This window comes from Macaca thibetana, chromosome 4 (genome assembly GCF_024542745.1).
Source record: "Macaca thibetana thibetana isolate TM-01 chromosome 4, ASM2454274v1, whole genome shotgun sequence".
Lineage (NCBI taxonomy): Eukaryota > Metazoa > Chordata > Mammalia > Primates > Cercopithecidae > Macaca > Macaca thibetana.
Window position 1 is genome coordinate 107,031,365 of NC_065581.1, and position 21,098 is coordinate 107,052,462.

The 21,098-nt window shown below is 39.4% G+C and overlaps 1 protein-coding gene across 8 annotated transcripts in view; it reads right to left on the minus strand.

Annotated features, from left to right (window-relative positions):
• Positions 1-21,098, minus strand: part of ARID1B (AT-rich interaction domain 1B) — a 445,627-nt gene that overhangs the window by 158,980 nt on the left and 265,549 nt on the right. The window lies entirely within an intron of this gene.

The window sequence follows — 21,098 nt, forward strand, 5'->3', positions numbered from 1 at the left end:
TAGTCACAGAAGTTCCCAAAAAGGGGCACATGTATAAAATACTCCATCAAAACTCAAAAAATTTTGCAAAAGAAAGAAAATTAATTAATAATTTTCATGTCAACATTAGTAATTCTTCTGGAACATCAGAAAACCACTCAATCTACTCATAGAGTATGTTGTTGGTATCATCAACCCTATCTGAAATTAACCCTCCTAAACTTTTGTTTGATTCTAGAATCAAGTACAGGAAATATTTATTGCTATTTTAAAATTTTGACGCATTTTCAAAAATAATGAGACTTGCTTTATATACATTTTTAAATTTTCGGTTCTATGGAATTCCCCCACCTACAGGACTGAAATCAAGTGTGTACAAATCGTATTTAAAATATATTATTTTTCTCGGCCGGGCGCGGTGGCTCAAGCCTGTAATCCCAGCACTTTGGGAGGCCGAGGCGGGTGGATCACGAGGTCAGGAGATCGAGACTATCCTGGCTAACATGGTGAAACCCCGTCTCTACTAAAAATACAAAAAACTAGCCGGGCGAGGTGGCGGGCGCCTGTAGTCTCAGCTACTTGGGAGGCTGAGGCGGGAGAATGGCGTGAACCCGGGAGGCGGAGCTTGCAGTGAGCCGAGATCACGCCACTGCACTCCAGCCTGGGAGACACAGCGAGACTCCGTCTCAAAAAAAAAAAAAATAAAATAAAATAAAATAAATAAAATAAAATATATTATTTTTCTCTAAAGTAATTCGGAAAGGAATCAGTGTTAGCAAAATAAGTTCAAAATAATGAGCCAAACATGGTGGCACACACTTGCAATCCCAGCTACTTGGGAAGCTGAGGTGGGAGAATTGTTTGGGCCTAGGAGTTCAAAGTCAGCCTGGGTAACATAGTGAAACCTCGTCTTAAATAACTAACTATCTCATCTATAGAGTTACAGATATAGATACATGTATACATATATACCTGCAAACATAATTGAAAAGGATAAGATTTTTTAAAAGATAAACGATAGTTCAGATTTTTAAAATATGTTGTATTATATTTGATTCACAGAATTTAGAGAAAAATATATAATTATTTAAAAGTTAGCCATGTGCGGTGGCTCACGCCTGTAATCCCAACACTTTGGGAGGCTGAGGCAGGTGGATCACGATGTCAGGAGATCGAGACCATCCTAGCTAACACAGTGAAAACCTGTCTCTACTAAAAATAGAAAAAATTAGCCGGGTGTGGTGGTGGGCGCCTGTAGTCTCAGCTACAGAGGAGGCTGAGGCAGGAGAATTGCTTGAACCCGGGAGGTGGAGCTTGCAGTGAGCCAACATCACGCCACTGCACTCCAGCCTGGGCTACAGAGCGAGACTCTGTCTCAAAACAAAATAAAATAAAATAAAAAATTCAAACAACTAGGGTGATAAAATAAACTGCACAACTCTCATGACACATGCTTACCTACATAACAAACTTGCACATGTACTCCTGAACTTAAACGTATTTAAAAAAGAGAAGAAAAGTTTTAACAAAAAAAAATTTAAAACAAAACTCAATTGCCTAAGTTTCTTATTATATGCTCCAAAAATAAGTCAAAACTGAACATCAAAATTTTTAAAATATTGTTTAGACAAAATTTTTTTCTAAGCATTTCAAGTCTATCAAACTAACCAGACACAGCAGGGCCTTCTTTTTCTATTATTTGCCTAGGAAGATTCATGAGATCATAACCAAACATAACTACTGGAAGAAACTGAGATCATAAAAACCTTCAACAGAAGCACTGAAAACAGAAACGTAGTGCATTCTCCACCCACCCCAGAAGTGCATCAACTGCACAGTAAGAGCCTGTGGTAAGACATTACTTATCTTGCTCTATGGCAAAGGTTCAGAAGCTCACAATAAAACTGCTGCTATGATGGATAGCTCTGTTGAAGATGTTTATCATTTATTTTCAATGTTGTCAGTCAAATATGTTCCATAATATCCCACTCTCATTTTTCCAAAGCTGCATTTTAGAAAAATTCAAGTTAAGGACATTTTGAGTACATGTAGAAAAAAACTTTGTATCTTTAAAATCTGAGGGCAAATGTGAAATCAGTAGCTGTGGGAGGCGGATTTTTAAGATGGTTCCTAAGACTCCCAGCCCCTGGTATACACACCCTACATAATGCCTGATGCTAAGTGTGAGGGGGGTGGGGTGTGGAGATGACAGATAACACTCCTGCGATTGTGTCACTTTATTGGGTAGAAGGGATTTTGCAGATGTAATTAAGGTCCCTAATCAGTTGACTTTGGTTTAATAAAAGAAGATATTCCTGGGTGGGTCTGACCTAATGAGGTGATCCCTGAAAAGAGGTGGGGGAGATTGAATGCAAATCTCCTCCTGCCTGCTGCAATGTTGTGGAGACAGCCACGGAACTGCAGGTCACCTCCAGAAACTCAGAAGGGTGCTGGGTTAGCATGCGGCATGATGGTGGGAACCTTAGAACTCCAGCCACAGGGAAGTAAATTCTGCCAATGAGTGAGGTTGGAAGAGGACCCCAAACCTCAGATGAGACCACAGCCCTGATAATACCTTATCTCAACTTCATGAGATCCTGAGTAGAGGACCCGGTTACTGGACTCTTAGCTACAGAAATTGTGAGACAATTAGGAAGAATAGTTTAAAGCTGCTGAATCTGTGGGTAATGTGTTACTCAGCAACAGAAAATTGATACATTTGAAACCTCACTTACCTTTCAAATCTCACCAGAGGAGACCTGTAAGAATTTTCAAATTTTCCTTTTTGTTAGATAAAATTAGCTTTCTATTGTTATCAAGAATATTATAATCAAATTTAAGGACAAAAGAGGAGTTACTACAGTGAGCAGTAAAGGTTTGAAATTTAAGGTGATATTTACATTGATGTTTTCTTTTTAAAGCAAAAATTTTGAGTAGCTACTTCTAAAAGAGTACTTTGTACAAGTTCTACAGGTGAATTTAAATGACAAAGACAGAAACAACAAAAAAGATTACGTTACTGGAAAGAAGGAAAATCAAAGGCATAAAAATAAGATGGGCAGGCCAGGCACGGTGGCTCACACCTGTAATCCCAGCACTTTGGGAGGCCGAGGAGAGCAGATCACGAGGTCAGGAGATCGAGACCATCCTGGCGAACATGGTGAAACCCTGTCTCTACTAAAAATACACACAAAAAAATTAGCCGGGTGTGGTGGCGGGCGCCTGTCGTCCCAGCTACTCGGGAGGCTGGGGCAGGAGAATGGCATGAACCTTGCGGGGGCAGAGCTTGCAGTGAGCCAAGATTGTGCCACTGCACTCCAGTCTGGGAGACAGCGAGACTCCGTCTCAAAAAAATAAAAATAAAAATAAAAAAAATAAGATGGGCAGACTAATGATTATTCCCTAGTTAACCAATTAATGATCTGTATCTTTTCTACAGCAGTACATTATTGGAGACCTGGCTTGAAGTAGAAGGAAAGATAATTACTCATCATTTCTGAAGGGGGAAGAAAATGTAAATGGTCTCCTTGTCCCCAGAGGAGGCACTAAGCTCCACCCGAGGCACCTGCTGGCTTCAGTGGTGAAGTGGCTCCTCTCTGGAAAGCCCCCTACTTCCCGGCTGATGCCAGCTGAGGAGGATGCTTGCCAGTGGTGAGTTCTGTTCCCTCCTCTGCAGGTTTATGCTACGGGTTCCTCCAGTTCTAAAACTGAATGGAAAATGGACCCAAGTGATGCATCGGTGTGAAAAGAGACCCACCACTGGGGATGAGCGAGCTAGTAAAACGCTGTTGCAGAATGAGGTATGGCCGAGACGGCGGTGAACCACGGACAGGAGGGAGGTACGGGTGAATAGATATTTATGTGTTTTATGCTACAATAAAATGTATTATGTTTGCATCATTTTCAAAGATTTCTGCTTTAACCAATCTGATAATCACCCCCGTAACAGTGACATCTAGTAAGTGGGCCTAGGCTGTGGTTCTTTTGCCTTTCACAGCTCAGTGTGAACAACTATTTCCACAAACCTTGCTCTTTAGGTAAGAACCACTTCCTCAGACATAGAACAAAAAGCCCCATATAGGAAGCGAGGAGATGTAAGGTCTAGGTGGTTACTAGTCCTTCCATGAGCCTCACCTCCTACATTTATAACACAGGGATAATGGATTACATAATTTCTCATGTCCCTTGTAGCTCTAAATCCTATCACCAGATTTACATGTTTATTATAAAATAATATAAACACATTATTTCAAAAAACTATAACTCACTACCATTTAAAAAACCAACTATTTAATTGGGCAGTAAGAACATTAAAAGATGCTAAGGAAATTGAAGACAGTTTGATGCTGCCTTGTGTTACAAATCTCAGTTTTAAGATACAGCATTTCCAAGTGGAAAAACCTAATCTAAGGGAAAGAATCACACAGCTTCTGGCCATCTACCTTCTTTTTTGTTTTTTTTGAGACAGAGTCTCACTCTGTGGCCCAGGCTGGAGTGCAATGGCACAATCTTGGCTCACTGCAACCTCTGCCTCCAGGGTTCAAGTGATTCTCCTGCCTCAGCCTTCCGTATAGCTGGGATTACAGGCACACACCACCACGGCTGGCTTTTTTTTTTTTTCCAGTCGGATTTTCTATCTTGTTGCTCAGGCTGTAGCACAGTGGCGCTGTCTTGGCTCACTGCAACCTCCGCCTCCCGGGTTCAAGCCATGCTTCTGCCTCAGCCTCCCAAATTGCTGGGATTACAGGCACATGCCACCAGGCCTGGCTAATTTTGTATTTTTAGTAGAGACAGCCAAGCTGGTCAGGCTGGTCTTGAACTCCCGACCTCCAGGTGATCCACCCATCTCAGCCTCCCAAAGTGCTGGGATTATAGGCATGAGCCACTGTGCCCGGCCTAATTTTGTGGGTTTTTTGTTTGTTTGTTTGTTTTTTATATTTTTAGTAGAGATGGGGTTTCACCATGTTGGCCAGGCTGGTCTTGAACTCCTGACCTCAGGTGATCCATCTGCCTTGGCCTCCTAAAGTGATGGGGTTACAGTCATGAGCCACAGTGCCTGGCTCATCCACTTTCATAAAAGAAAAATTTCATGCTACCATAATAAATCAAACTTACAGAAAGGCTTGATAGGATATTACGTAAGCAACAAAAAGTCACAGACATGATTCTTTTCCTAATCACATAAAACAAAGCAAACCCCATTCAAACTAAGGTCCTTAAAGAAGGAATCATTTCTACGTTCAAGTGATAATAATTATAGCCAAGATTCAGGAACAAAGTTGCAGGACTGAATAATTGCCTAGTAGGAAGTTGAAATTATAAACTACTAGTATTAAAAAGATGTAGAAAAGTTAATAGTTTTGTATACTGCTCTGTTTATACTATTGACAAGAGAAACCAGTCAAGACAGCACATCCCCAAAGGGCTATTGCTACCTTCAGTATAATTAGCTTAAATTCTGCATGAAAGGCCAGGTGCAGTGGCTCACGCCTGTAATCCCAGAACTTTGGGAGGCCAAGATGGGCAGATCACCTGAGCTCAGGAGTTCAAGACCACTCTGGCAACATGGTGAAACCACGTCTTTACTAAAAATACAAAAAATTAGCCAGGCATGGTGGTAGGCGCCTGTAATCCCAGCTACTGGGAGGCTGAGGCATGAGAATTACAGGAGCCCTGGAGGCGGAGATTGCAGTGGGCCGAGATCATGCCACTGCTCTCCAGCTTGGGCTACAGAGTGAGACTCTGTCTCAAAAAATAAAAAATAAAATAAAAATAAATAAATAAATAAATACAATAAAATAAATAATTCTGCATATTTTACACTGTTGTAACTCAGCCTGGTGAAAATTGCTCTTAGGGCTAGGTGTGGTGGCTCACACTTGTAATCTCAGCACTTTGGGAAGCTGAGGTGGGCGGATCACGAGGTCAGGAGATCGAGACAATACTGGCCAACATGGTGAAACCCTGTCTCTACTAAAAATACAAAAATTAGCTGGGCGTGATGGCATGTGCCTGTAATCCCAGCTACTCGGGAGGCTGAGGCAGGAGAATCACTTAAACCAGACAGTCAGAAGTTGCAGTGAGCCGAGACTGCACCACTGCACTCCAGCCTGGTGACAGACCAAGACTCCATCTCAAAAAACAAACAAACAGACAAACAAAAACTGCTCTTAGGTGCTGTTGTTTGGTATAGGTTGCTATGTTTATCCAATCTTTGTCCATTTCTTAAATTATTTGAAGCAAAGTGCATCTTTTCCTTTGTAACTTCTATTTTGCTTTACAAGATATTCTGTATAAGCAGCCTTTCAGATTATGCCTGTGTAAGTTCCAAGAGCCCACTTTGGAATTCCAAGGACACTGATTAAAATATCCATAAGGAAACTTCACTTTGTTTCACAAGGAATGTGCAAATAAAAGTGCCAATTATATTGGGGGAAAGTAATCAGCCCCAACAAAACTTATTTGAGTAGCATAGAGTGGCATCTGTCTACAGTTGACATCCAGTCCAACAGGCCGACTTGATTCCACACAGATCTATTACCATTCAATATCCTAGTTGAAAGCTATTCCCTGATCAATTCTTCTATATGAGATAAGTCACACGGGTTGAGAAGCTTGACTGTCTAGAGATAATTCAACAATACATTTCTTCATTTTACAAATATATATATATAAAACTTCTGCTACCCAACCTTTATTTTCATTTCTTCATCTACAAGACAAAACAGCACAATTGGAGACATTTTCCTACATCATTACTTGGTAAAATACAACGTACCTGGAAGCCCACAATGTGTAGAAGGCTTCAGCCTTCAGTTTTTAACAGTCTTTTTCTGCAAACTGTTGTCCTGGCTGCATTTTCAAAATACTTACGTATTAATTAACTGGGCAAAACTAAAATAAAGCAAAACACATCTAATCATGTAAATAACCATACAAATTACAAGAGAATTTTAAATACTTTTATGAAATATGGATACAAACTAATATATCATGTGACAAAAGAAACAACATGAAAAGAAATACACCACTCTCCATAATTATTTTTGCATAAAAATATCAATACCTAAGTGTGTGGCGCATGAGGACTGTACCGACTGCCTCAGATCCTGTTACTCAAGAATCATCTGTATGCTCTCTAATTATATTTTTACATTCTCCTGGTATTATAAATATTCATCTTTTTTTTTTTTTTTTTTTTTTTTTTTTTTTGCTTTCTTCTGCCTGCATTTATTGAAAGATACACACAGGCACAAGAAGTCTAGCATTCAAACATTCAAAAGATACAAAGTATAAAATTCAGAATTGTTGCATATTACATTTCAGTATAACCTAAAGTACAGTGTGAATTTAAGAGGTTACAGATTACAAATAGTCATCTAAAATAAAAACGATTCCTTTAACATTTTTTTTTTTTTTGCTTAATATGAGAATCCATTGTAAATTCTTATTCCGATTATTATTTACTGAATTCTAAACTGCATTTTCCGTTAGCATTTAAATGGATAAAGGGAGCTGCCTGGAAGATCTAGTTTCGTTGTGCTCATTTCTATCTGCTGTTTTAGTTTAAGGCACATTTTCCTTTATTTCACTTTTCCACAAGCCATAAAAAAACTCATTTCTAATTCATCCGTTCGTTCAGCTTAACCTCTCTTCTCAGCAATTAAAGCACTCTGCGCATCCCTCATCTATCACACAGCCAGCTAAATAATGCATTGCGTCCCCCGCTCATCTTTTATCATCCCAAATGACAGGTATTAGCATATCTCCCCAGTCAATTACAGTGCAGCAGAATAATCACAGCATAATTGGGCGAAAGCCACTCTAATCACCAGCCCTGCAAATGCGCAGAATAAAAACTGAGTGGCAGTTCAGACAGGCCTTGCTCTTGTCCATGACTCTAGCCAACAAGCCTGGCAGATCTCCATTTCCTGCCTTTTAGAACTTATCCTTTAGGGAGGTCAACTTCTCTGTGCCTCCTATGTAAAAGGAAAGAATGCATACATATGTGAATGGGACATATTTACTGTGCGACACACATATACATGCATCTATTAATATTGTGCCTGTGATGTTTGCACATACTATTACACAGCACATCATAAACATTTCCACTGTCGATCAGAAAACAAAAAAAGTCATTTTATGAGTATGATGTCATTAGAAGTACTATTACAGGGTTCATATGAAGGTAAAACAAAAAAATTAACTTTTTAAATGAAGGTTATTTACTACCAAAATCGAAGCCCTCTAAGTGTCTACATGATAAAGAAATACCTTCTGCAACATAAAACTCAGGATTTCTTCTTCCCAAATTATTCACTTATCACAAGTAACTTTTTATTTTTGAGATAAGAGTCTCGCTCTGTTGCCCAGGCTGGAGTGCAGTGGCGTGATCTCTGCTCACTACAACCTCCGCCTCCCGGGTTCAAGCAATTCTCCGGCCTCAGCCTCCTGAGTAGCTGCGATTACAGGCGCGCACCACCATGCCCAGCTAATTTTTGTATTTTTAGTAGAGACAGGGTTTCACCATGTTGGTTAGGCTGGTCTCAGGAAACTCCTGACCTCATGATCCACCTGCCTCGGCCTCCCAAAGTGCTGGGATTATAGGAGTGAGTCACCACATCCGGCCACAAGTAACATTTTTTAAATTGAATTATCTGTTGTTCTTCCTTGTGGGGGGACTGGGTCCAGGGGGCTTTATTTATGATACACAAGGTGAAGCTCCTTTGGCCCCTCCCACCCTTCTGGGCATCTGCGATGGAAATTGGGGGTGGAAGAGCCTCAGTGAGGTGGGGGCTGAATTGGGCAGGGACACCCCACAACTGAGAGTGTCTCTCTTCCTTATGCTGGGGCTGATGGTCCGGGGGGCCCTTACCACTTGGAGGCCATGGCATTGTTACTCTTGGACTGCAGCAGCACTCAGTACATGTGTGAAAATCATGATGATATGAAGTGCAGGTTAACACATTAAGATGACTGAAGAAAAGACACTTATCCTTTTATAAGGAGATTAAAACTTAAATAAGACAAAAATAGGAATACAATGTGAGAAGCTTTAATATGTAATGTGAAGATTTAAAAAGAAATTCTAGAAATGTTTCGAAAATTTGTTTGAAATTAATTTTAGAATACTTCTTAAAATTTTATTGACTTTACCATGATATTTAATGTGTAAGAGGCAATCTAAGCCTATATCCAATTCTCATTATAAATAATATGTATTCATTTGCTGTTCTGTTCTTCACAGCCCCTCTTCCTCAATGAGATACACAAAAAAAAAATATTCTGAAAGGAAAATTTAATTTGTGGAACAGTGAAGGGAGGTTGAGACATTTCTTATAAAAATAAAAATGTACATGCTTCTTAAGAAATAGCCAATTAAATGCTTTAAACTGCCATGTGTAGCTAGGGGAAAACAACAGAAATTTCCTGTAGGACTTAACTTCCTCTATACCAATTTCACGGGCCAGTCCCGCCCTTCCCCTTCTCTTCTCTTCCGTACTTCTCCCCTTCCGTACTTCTCTCCCGTTCCTCACACTGACCCCTCCTTTTCACATGGCCATCTAAGGCCATACCTACTGCAAGCAGAAACCTGCCCAGCTACCAAAGGTAGGTCACACCTGAGGAGCACTCTGGCCAGAGAGAGGGAAGGCTTCACCCCACCTTGGCCAGGGTCTAGAATCAGCCCAGGCAGAGTGGCCTTGCTGGGCAAAGTGAGCAGCAAATTAAGGCAGCAAGTCTTTTTTTTCTCCAGACTGAGTCTTGCTCTGTCACCCAGGCTGAAGTGCAGTGGCATGATCTCAGCTCACTGCAACCTCCACCGCCTGGTTCAAGCGATTCTTGTGCCTCAGCCTCCTGAGTAGCTGGGATGACAGCCGCCCACCACCACGCCTGGCTGATTTTTGTATTTTTAGTAGAGATGGGGCTTTACCATGTTGGCTAGGCTGGTCTTGAACTCCTGACCTCAAGTGATCTGCCTGCCTCGGTCTCCCAAAGTATTGGGATTACAGGCGTGAGCCACTGCGCCTGGCCTCAAGGCAGCAAGTCTTGGTGACCTGGCACACTGGAACACAGAGCCACTGCAGGCTGCCTGGATGCTCTGCTGTGGCTGTGCACAGACGAATACATTACACACGGCAAAACTCTCTGCTCAGTGATTCCATTGTATCAAGACACCAGCCGAATTCAGGAAAGCATGAGAACAGGCGACTATGACAACAAAGCAAACAAGACATGATATTTATTACTCTTATTATTTAGAACTTGTAATATTGTCAACCACAATTCTGTCAGACAACGTATTCCTTCAATACATAGGAACACACTAAGGCAATAATACATTATCAAAAGCCAACTGTTAAAAGACCAGAGTAAAAGCAGAATTTAGACAAAACAAATAGTCTCCCAGACTTTTTCTTGCTTCCAAACTTGTTATTTTAAGTTATAATGTGAAATGTTTTATTTGCATTATCACTTCCAGAGCTCTGCATGCATTTCTGTTGGCATATCTTTGCAAATGGACCCACAGGATGCATTACTTCGGTTGTAAAATGGTACTTTTATTGCTTATTTGGGAATATCTTTTACAAGTATTTATCAGTGATACATCTGTTATGCAAGTATTAATTCAACAGGTTTCTTAATCTAAATCTGATTTTTAAAAATCATCCCTGATATATTCTTTAATTCACATAAATGTTCTACTTGGCTTTAAGCATCTTCCAACATATTGGCTCTTTCAACACCAGCCACGTTGACATTCTCAACTGACTTGCAAAAATTGACATGGCTTGGGAAGAAGCCAAATTTAAGGCAGGAGGAGGGAAGGAGGAGGGCTTTCACCATCTGAAGAAACAGAATCTGCTTTAAAATTTGGCAGTGCAGACAACCTAAAACACACGCAATCAAAATCACCCCCATCTTCCCTGGGATATTTTCTTTGCTTCTTCCCAACAAAATCTCAAGCAGCTTGATGATTATTAATATGATCACAGTAACTGTATGCAAAGGAATTTTACAGGCAAGCCCCGAAACATGCCTCTAATTATATGTGCATGTCCCAAATGAACAGGTGTTTGAGGGTGGGGATAAGAGAATATATGCATTTTTATTATTACTAGAAAATTAAGTCCTCAAAAACTAGTGCCAAAATAATGTCCCCAGAGAAAACGGGAGTCAATCAAACTCCAAATTATACAAGTAAATAAGCTTGCTTCCAGCATAACTCCTTGCTCTCTTGAAAAGACCACTTTTCAGACACATAGCACGTGAGGCCATGTTTAATTCCTAATGTGTTTTTACAAAAATGAACAGAATCTGACAAAGGCAGGCATGAACGATACTAAATTATGGGCCCCTCCACTGACCATATCTTCACCACCACTAGGGCAGGGCAAACATTTCTGCACAGTGGACTTAGTAGATCTTGGGACAGCCGCCATGCTGTCAATGAATCTATCTAAACACTCTGCCATCTACCATCACCTGACAGAATACTTGGTCCGGAAGAAATGGAGTCCCTACTACACTAAGAACTCCCTTGATCATAATACACTACTTCTGATTTTGCATATAATGCCAAAACATACTCTGGAAACATCATACCTTCTTTGCTGGGCTTTGTGGCTTACTGGGTACGCTCACGTCCTCCACAAACATCTTGTGATCACCTAGTACTTCACAGAGTGTGCTCACACCCATTCCAATTGGAATAAACTACTTCTAAAGAAAAATACTGTTTTCACTATTTTTTTTTTGAGATGGAGTCTCGCTCTGTCGCCCAGGCTGGAGTGCAGTGGCCGGATCTCAGCTCACTGCAAGCTCCGCCTCCCGGGTTTACGCCATTCTCTGCCTCAGCCTCCCGAGTAGCTGGGACTACAGGGACCCGCCACCTCGCCTGGCTAGTTTTTTGTATTTTTTAGTAGAGACGGGGTTTCACCGTGTTAGCCAGGATGGTCTCGATCTCCTGACCTCGTGATCTGCCCGTCTCAGCCTCCCAAGGTGCTGGCATTACAGGCTTGAGCCACCGCACCCGGCCGATTTTCACTATTGAAAGTTGATCTAAAATGATATTAGAGTCCTAGTACATTGGGTTGAACCATATGAAATTGCCAACATTACACCATTTTTTGAGCTGTGAAATGTCAATTCTGTAAGATGTAACCTAATATAGAGTTCCTAAACTTGAGAGGACTGATTTAAAAACAACAGCAACACAGACATTGCTGGAATTTTTTAATGAAGTACACAGGCCTGGGAAGCAGCAACTTCTAGTTGAGCTTTACCACTAGACAGTGACTAAAATAAGTCACTTTCCCTCCCTCAGCCTTCTTCATTGTGAAAAACAGAAATTGGAAAAATCTTAGGTTACATTTTCTCTTTGAGAAAATGATGAAAAATAACTGGCCAAGGCAGCTCTAAAGGAAATTAGGAAAGAAGATTAAAGGTGGCAGAAAATAAAAATCCTGTATTTTATCTTTCTTTTAAAATTTTTTGCCTGGCTTCACTTAATGAAAGGATTTGTTTGTGGACAACAACACAACGACAAAATTCTGTTTTTCTCAAGACAACGAGAATACCTTAGTCTACAAAACATCAGCAGGAAGAAATGGAAGAATAATAAATGGTAAAACAGTTGCACTTTGGATGAATACAGGAGGCCTGTTAGCATTAAGGACCTGCAGAATTTTAGGGCTGGAAAGAAATTTAATGATGTCTAGAAATCAATTCTCCAACCTTACAATGGGACTTACAGTAGAATATGGGTGTGTTCAACTCCCAGTCAAGTAGTCTTAATCGTAAAATGGCAGGAAAAAATTCCTATACCATATTTAATCCAAAGCCAGACATCAGGTGAGACCGCTAACAGCTCTCAAGTAACTCCTCATTGGCCACTAAAGGCCTTTCATTAACAGGGCTCTACCCTGCCTCTTCACTGCATATGCTTTGGCCTCATAGTCTTCTGTCTTTTCTGAGTTTTAGACTTGTGTATTCCTCTAAAGACAGAATTGAAAAAAAAAGCTAAAATATCCCTTCAAAAGATAATTAAACCTAACAAAGAAAACTGCATCAAAATATTACAGTAAATATACATAAAGTATTTCCCCAAAATCGTTTCCAAATAAAAATAAAGCAAATTTGTTTTAAACTCAAACATGTAACTGTTTGAACTACCAGCAGATGGCAGAAGCAGAGGCTGGGAAATTTTCTAACAAAAGAAGAGAAGAGCTCAATATGGATTCCTGGATTCCCACATCCGGGAGAACTTAAGATCCTTGAGGTCCTAGAGAAACACTGCCGATTCCTCTCCCCACACCCCCTTGAATCTTTCTTTTAGAGGAAATAGTAAATTTTTTGCTTTAACAGTATGTATTCTATAATTTTAATTTTGAGTCAATATTGAAACAGTATGGAATAAACTTGGTCCTCTACTGCTCTCAAGGTTTTGAATAGATTTTAATTAAATAAAAAAGATTAAAATGTAAAAATAAATCATATTATGAAAAGTAATATGAGTTCATACGATTATGAGTTCAAAAAAACTGTTTGCTAGTTTTGTTTTAATGACATTGGTTATCTTAAATATACTTCCACCTAAGTTAAAGTCACCCTCACTCAGAGAGTTAGCCAAGTAAATTCACTAGAAAACACGTCCCACTAAGGGTGGAGCTTGTAGTGAGCCAAGATCGATCGCGCCACTGTACTCCAGCCTGGGCGACAGAGCGAGAGACTGTCTCCAAATAAATATATATATATACACACATATATATATATATATATATATGCTAAATGTTTTTAAACAGAAGATTAGTATATGTTTTCATGTGGTTACACTCATAAAAGAAAGAACTATTTTATTGGGTAGAATCTTACAATGCAAAATTAAACATTCTAAATCCAAAATAATATATTGGTAGTCTGGGGACACATCTTAGGCAAATCAATGAATTAATGACCCCTTATAAATGTCACTCTAGAAGGATGCCAAATTTCATGACCCTGTTTAAAACTTTTCTATTCTCAAGATCTAATGAAACTTGTCAACTTTATAATAGTTTCTATTTCTTTCCTAAGCAGAACATCCCCTCTGCTTTATAGCACTTTACCCAAACAGCAAATTCCTTCTGTTTTCTCCTATCTTTTCAAATCCCTAGTTTTTAAATCAATTTTTTAAATGACTGTTCTAATTGTGAAATGTGTTATGCTAAAAGCTGTCTGTATATACATACTTGGAACCTGTATTTTCTAGACCAGCTCAGGCAACAGAACTCATTGTTAAGATGGACGGCTCTCTCTATGCACTATGGCAGTGTGGCAGCCACCAGCAACATGTAATTGTTGAGATGTGGCCGGTGCAACTGAAGAAATGCTATTTGAATTTGATTTAGCTTTAAATACTTTAAATAGCCACACATGGCTGGTGACTGCCGCATTGGATAGCACACCTCTACAGAACCAAAATGAGCAATGAGAAATGATTAAAGCTGGAAAAATGTAACAAAAGACACAGAGTCAGAAACGACTAAAAACAAATGGACTTTTAACACAATTCAAACGGGAGCCCTCTAAGTTAGGCGGATCAGAAAAAGAAGCTACAAGTGAACCTCCCGCTTTTTCCTAAGGGTCATTATTTGGTTATTGAGCCAGGAGACCCATTCAGACATGGGCTGCCATTGTATTTTTTTCTGTTTCCTCCTTAGCCAGTATGATAAATCCTATAGTTATAGACTGCATCATTTTGTTTTTATATGAGGGAAGTGAAATATAGATATTTTCATAATGATCAGACGTCAAAAGACAGAAAGCAGCTCAAATTTGATTTAAGTCACTGCCAGATATGATTCCCAGGCTATGTATTTTCCACAATTGAAAATACCTTATTTTAAAATGACAAAATAAATTTTTCCACTTTTATTCTATTTGAAATTATATTTACGGGTGACTAATCCTTCAATTTCCTTAAGTCAAACTGGAATGACATTCCATTTTGTAGAATACAATAAATAGATTCAATTAAGACAATTAAACACCAGAAAAGCATACAATTATATCCAAAGTTTGCATCTCTTCTTGGATTGTTCCCTGACATCAGATCATTCCAAAAGTTGTGTCTACAATGTAAGATCTGTGGAAGCAAGGACTTACTATTCTTACCACTGCATCCCTAGTACTTGACAAATAACATGTATATCCCATAGCTATTTGTTTGAATGGAAAGCAGTGGAAAGAAGTAGAATGATATGAATGAATATAACTGCAGAACTTGATTAATGAACATATTTAAGATAAGCCAGGTTAAAAGGAACCAACTAGTTTCTGATGCCAGCCATACTCACTCAATAGCTTTAACAAACATTAACAATGAATATGTCTTCCTTCAGGTGGGCATTACAGAGCTTAAATAGGAAATGCCAAGCTCACATATTAGCCCAGATAACGGGAGAATCGGCGAAGAAATCCCAGAATAGAGAAGAACACAGTAGGGACATGTTAATATCACACATTTTATGCTCTTAGCAATGATAATTGTTAACACTATCAGTAAAACTCAGATAATCATCAGTACTTATTCACTGTTTACCATGTGAAAGTCAATATGGATATAAAAAGATGAAAAAAATGGATTTTCTAAGCTTACCATATTACGGGGGAAAATGCCACATAACGGAATTGGGCTAGGCCATATCATGCTGTCTCCCAAATACAAAAGAACACAAAAACAAGTTGGTAGCTGAGAAATTCCAAGTGAGTCCTAAAGGCAGTGAGAACTGTTGAGCTCTGAGGATGGCACTCAGAAGGCTCCAATGCTGAGACAAATCATAGAAGAGAGAGGTTAGAATGGAGCCTGGAGGGAAAGCAGGATTTTGAAATGCAGAAAGAGGAAGAGTAAGCATTTTAGGGGAAAGGCAAGGTGGAGATTAGGCTGGAGGGAAGCTAAGGGCAGCAAAGGGCATGGGATATTTAAGGGACTATGTTAGTTAGGGGTTGGAAGACCAGTTTGAATGCTGATGTTATTTTTCTCTAAGATATCTAATCAACCAAAATACAGGTAAAAAGTAATACAAGTCTAGGATTTACTTTAACATCTTATATTCAGATACTTTAGCTTAGACCTTTCTCTTTTATAGTAATAAATTTTAGGTGCCTAAAACAAATATTAAAAATTATCAGCAAAGAGGATTAAAGTTAAGTGTAGCCTTAGTGCGGTGGCTCATGCCTGTAATCCCAGCATTTTGGGAGGCTGAGGCGGGCAGATCACTCGAGGTCAGGAGTTCGAGACCAGCCTGGCCAACATGGTAAAAACCCATCTCTACTAAAAATACAAAAAACTTAGCTGGGCGTCGTGGCGCAGGCCTGTAATCCCAGCTACTCAGGAGGCTGAGGCAGGAGAATCACTTGAATCTGGAAGGTGGAGGCTGCAATGAGCGGAGATCATGCTACTGTACTCCAGGCTGGGTGACACAGTGAGACTCTGTCTCAAGAAAAAAGGAGTGGAGGGCTCCTGTGATCTTGTGGGGCCCAATGATAGCGTAAATTGCATCGTTTTTCTTTTTCTCATTCTTTTTGAGAGCAATACAATATGCTTCCCCTTGATTATCCTCGTAATTCATTTTCAACTGACCTCTCCATGTGTATTTTTAATAGTTTATATCAAATATTATTAAGAGTCATAAATTCAGAGTTTTCTTCTCCAAAAGAACATGCCAGCCAAAACACCCTATCAAAATATTTTTGATTTTCTGGATTCTGATGTCCATTTAAAACTGGAAGACAGTTATAGCAAATGAATAAACTGGTAATACATATTTCTGTCCCTCCATCTTTCAAAGGGAAAAGTCTTTAAAAATTATTTTGATAACCAAATTACGTTATTGTCAACTAGGCAAGCACTAAGAATTTACCCCAGGAAATACACTGTATTGAACAAGAGATACATGTTTTCATCTTTGTCATAGCTTTATGCATAATTCACTCATTCGGCAGGATACTTAAGAATATACCCTGGAGGAGGAGGGGAAGATGTAACGTGGGGTGTTAGTGATATTATGTAGCAGAGAGGAGAATCTAGGATGAAGCCCTGAACAAATGCATTACTGCCTGTCTGTGAAGAGGAAGACGAGTCTGAGAAATTGAGGCCAGACCTGTAGGAGGCGAATCAACAAAACACTGCTGAGGAAGCCACAGGAAGAGTGTGTGCCAAGGAAGAAGTCCATTAGGTCAAACGCACAAGGAGGCAGGCACAGGGCAAGCAGTGGACTGCTCTGCTAGATTTGGGTGTGTCATTAGGGACCTTAGTAAGAGGAGTTGAGTGGGGCAGAGGTGACGGTGGCTAAGAAGATGGGGAGTAAAGAGTGAGAGGCAGGTACAGGGTACCCCCTATCAGTTCCATCAGTTCTCAGGACATTCAGAAAACAGACAAGGTGCTGGGGCTGACCTTGTTGATGCAAATCCCAGTTCTGTTATTGATCGGTTGTGTGAACTTGAGCAAGTTCTAAACTCTGAGTTCCTGTTTCCTCACCTAATACTGGGGATAACAACAGTGTCCACATCTCATATGAGAGTGGATTAAATAAAAACGTGCTTTTCTCTAATTCTGGACTTAGCTACCTAATCAAAACACGAAAAACATTCACAGTCATGAAATTTTGAAGTAACTTATTAGATTAATAAGATTTCCTAAGAAATTTATTAAGAAGTTTATTAATAGGTTATGTTTACATGTTGTTTTAATGACTCCGGGCTAATTTACATACTCCTTTCTTGTTTACACCCCTTACTATAATTTTCTATACTACTATATGTTAGAATCCATAAGCAACAAGTCAATGTTTTAGTCTTTTCCCTATATTTAGTAATATAATCACATATGTACACATATAAATGCTTAGCTGATATATCATCCCATTATCACCAGCAGCTTTAGTTAGTTCATTAATGATATACAAGGCACAGTGATCCTATAAAAAGAACCAACCCATGTTGGTGGCTGCTGGGACTTCTGATTTATTTTTCTATAGAATTATAAGCTTTATAATATATTCAAATCATGATCAAAGCTGAAAATAAGAATAGTGGTCTACAGTTTGCAGAACTTTACCAATAAAGGCATATATTCACCCATTTTTTATTTTGAAGCACTTCTATTCACCTCAAATTCTTGTTCCATTATAAATAGATATAATTTAAAAATAATTATCTTAATTATACCTGTATAGAAACAAACTCAAGAAAATAAAAGTTACTTAAATTCAGAGGAAAAAAACTAACACCACTGGAAAACAGCAGAAGTGCTTGTTTACTATACTGTGAAACAGTTTCAGCATTCCAAATTCTAAGTTACCTTTAAATGAGATAAGCCTAACAAAACAATGAATCTCTATTTGTGCAAAATTAAGATGTAAGAAGTAGGAGAACACAGATACTTGCCATTTGACTAGATGAAAAAGTTACTCTCGAATCAACCCTAATAGTCATGACAGTTTTGCAGGACCACACACTGGTTGCCCTGGGTTGTAGTTTCACCACACGCACATACAAAAATAAGTCGTTCGCACTGCTGGGTCCCAACGTGTACACTCATTTTCCAGTAAGACTGACAAATTTGTGCTAAGTCAATATTAAGCTTGTAAATTTAATTCTGCTTAAGAGAAGGCAAAGCATACAAGTATAAAGAAGTAGTAGAAAAAAAGTACAGAAAGATAAAGGCTCATTAAAGATCATCACTAAAAGGAGCGGCGACACACATGGGACACACACGCCATCCCGTAGGCTCAGAAGTGCTCTGTGCATTTGCCAAGAGGGTAGCATGTGTTACCACAGTGACTCAGACACTTGAGTTACCTTTCCCAGTGTTATAAAAACAGGAAGAAATACCAACTGTGAATGTGTTTAAAAACCTGACCAATGCTGAATACCTAGACCTTCATGAAACAAGGTAATTTTGGCCGGGCACAGTGGCTCACGCCTGTGATCCCAGCACTTTGGGAGGCTGAGGCGGGCGGATCATGAGGTCAAGAGATGGAGACTATCCTGGCCAACATGGTGAAATCCCGTGTCTACTAAGAATTCAAAAATTAGGTGGGCGTAGTGGCACACGCCTGTAGTCCCAGCTACTCAGGAGGCTGAGGCAGGAGAATTGCATGAACCCGGAAGGTGGAGGTTGCAGTGAGCTGAGATCACGCCACTGCACTCCAGCCTGGCGACAAAGCGAGACTCCGTCTCAAAAAAAAAAAAAAAAGAAAAAAAGAAAAAGAAATAAGGTAATTTTTGGAATTCAAAAATATACTTGCCGAATTCCAGATAATGAAGCAGTAAAATGTCAAATTTCCCATTTTTAATTAGATGTATAAACACTTTGGTATAGATCAGCAAAAGCTAAAAGCATCTCTTATTGTGAAAGTCACTGGATTGTTGAAAAAAATTTTCACTGTTGTTTCAACATATTAAATTTAATGCTATGAGATCAGAAGCCGTGGCTAACACCTGTAATCCCAACACTACTCTTTGGGAGTCCAAGACCAGGGATCACTTGAGGCGAGGAGTTCAAGACCAGCCTGGGCAACATAGTTAGACCCAAATTTTTATAAAAAATTAGCCAGGCATGCTGGCACATGGCCAGCGGGAGCACTGCTTGAGCCTGGGAGGTTGGGGCTGTGATGAGCCATGATCATGCCGCTGCACTCTAGCCTGGGCAACAGAGTGAGACCCAGTCTCACAAAAAAAAGTTAAAGCTACAAAAGGAATCTGTTAGGTTGGCCACAGAACAAACGCGGAGCCTTCACACAGCAGGACGGACTATGAGGGCTGCTGGCTACACTAATCTTCTATAATATTGCTGCATATTCAGTAAGTATGAAGGATTATGAAAATGAGCTCATAAGAACTGACCCTACAGGTTTATTAAAAATGCAGTGAATATTCCACATGCATGCTGGGCATTAAATAAAAACTGAAAAATTCACAAGACAACCACATGTTAAATACTGTAAATAACACTGAGTTAGGTTCTATTTAGAATTAATAATTTCTTTTAGTAATTTTTGGCAAATACAGAAACAAAAAATGTATTAGGGTTATAAACTTGCATTTTATCAAGTATTTGTAAAGTATTAATTTAATTTTCTTCATATATATTTAAGGAAGTAAAATCTTGCTACATTTGTAACCTCAGAAATTTTGCTTTTGGTAGTATTACAGTGTCATCTTACCTGTCATTACTGCACAACTGGTAGACTGGGCTTTTAAAATGTCAAGCACATAGGATGAAAAATGGTAAAAAGAAAAAATACATAAATAATCCAATTTGGTTTCAAGCCAAAGATGTAACACATGGAAGAGTCACGTGAGGGTCGTCACCAATACCTGGTGTTCTGTAACAGTTTCTACCAACCTTCCTATTCTCCCAAACTGACTTCCAAAGTAACTGATGGCACCTACCCTATACTTCTACACCTCTATAAGAAAATGGAATCAGAGTTCTCTAATAAGTGTCTCCCAATTTACTCAAAATTTAACAAATTTAAAAAGCATCAACAAATATGTACAAAAGGTAAGTAATCTGATCGACAATTCAGGTCTGGAAGATTGTAATTTTTAAAAATCTGTAATTCTTCCTCTTGTGTTCTCTATCTCAGAGTGACACCATACAGTCCCTGGACTCATCTTGGGCTCCTGTCTTTTCCTACTCTGCACACCCCAGCAGGCACCAGACCCTGCATACTGAGGTCCCAGTCCTCTTCCCTCCGATACTCCTTCTACTATGCCAGCTCAGGCCTGTGTTTGCTTTTACCGGGTTTATTCAATTGCTTTTGACTGGTCTCTGGTTTAATCCATCCTCCAAAAAGTAGCCAAAGTCATCTGTCTAAATTGCAAATCTGACCACTACCTGGCTTAAAATCTTTTAATAGTTTACCATTTTCTACAGGAGAAAAATATCTTTAACCTGTCCAGTCTCAGATCTTGCTACACGGGCAGAACTTAACTATTTTTAGCTTCCTCTGATATTTTTCATGGTGGCTGTTCTACCTGAAAATAGCTCTCATTTCTCCTGCCCTCCTTTCTTGCCTCAATATAACCCAAGCCCTCAAAACTCAGGCCAGGGATCCACCTCCTAGAAA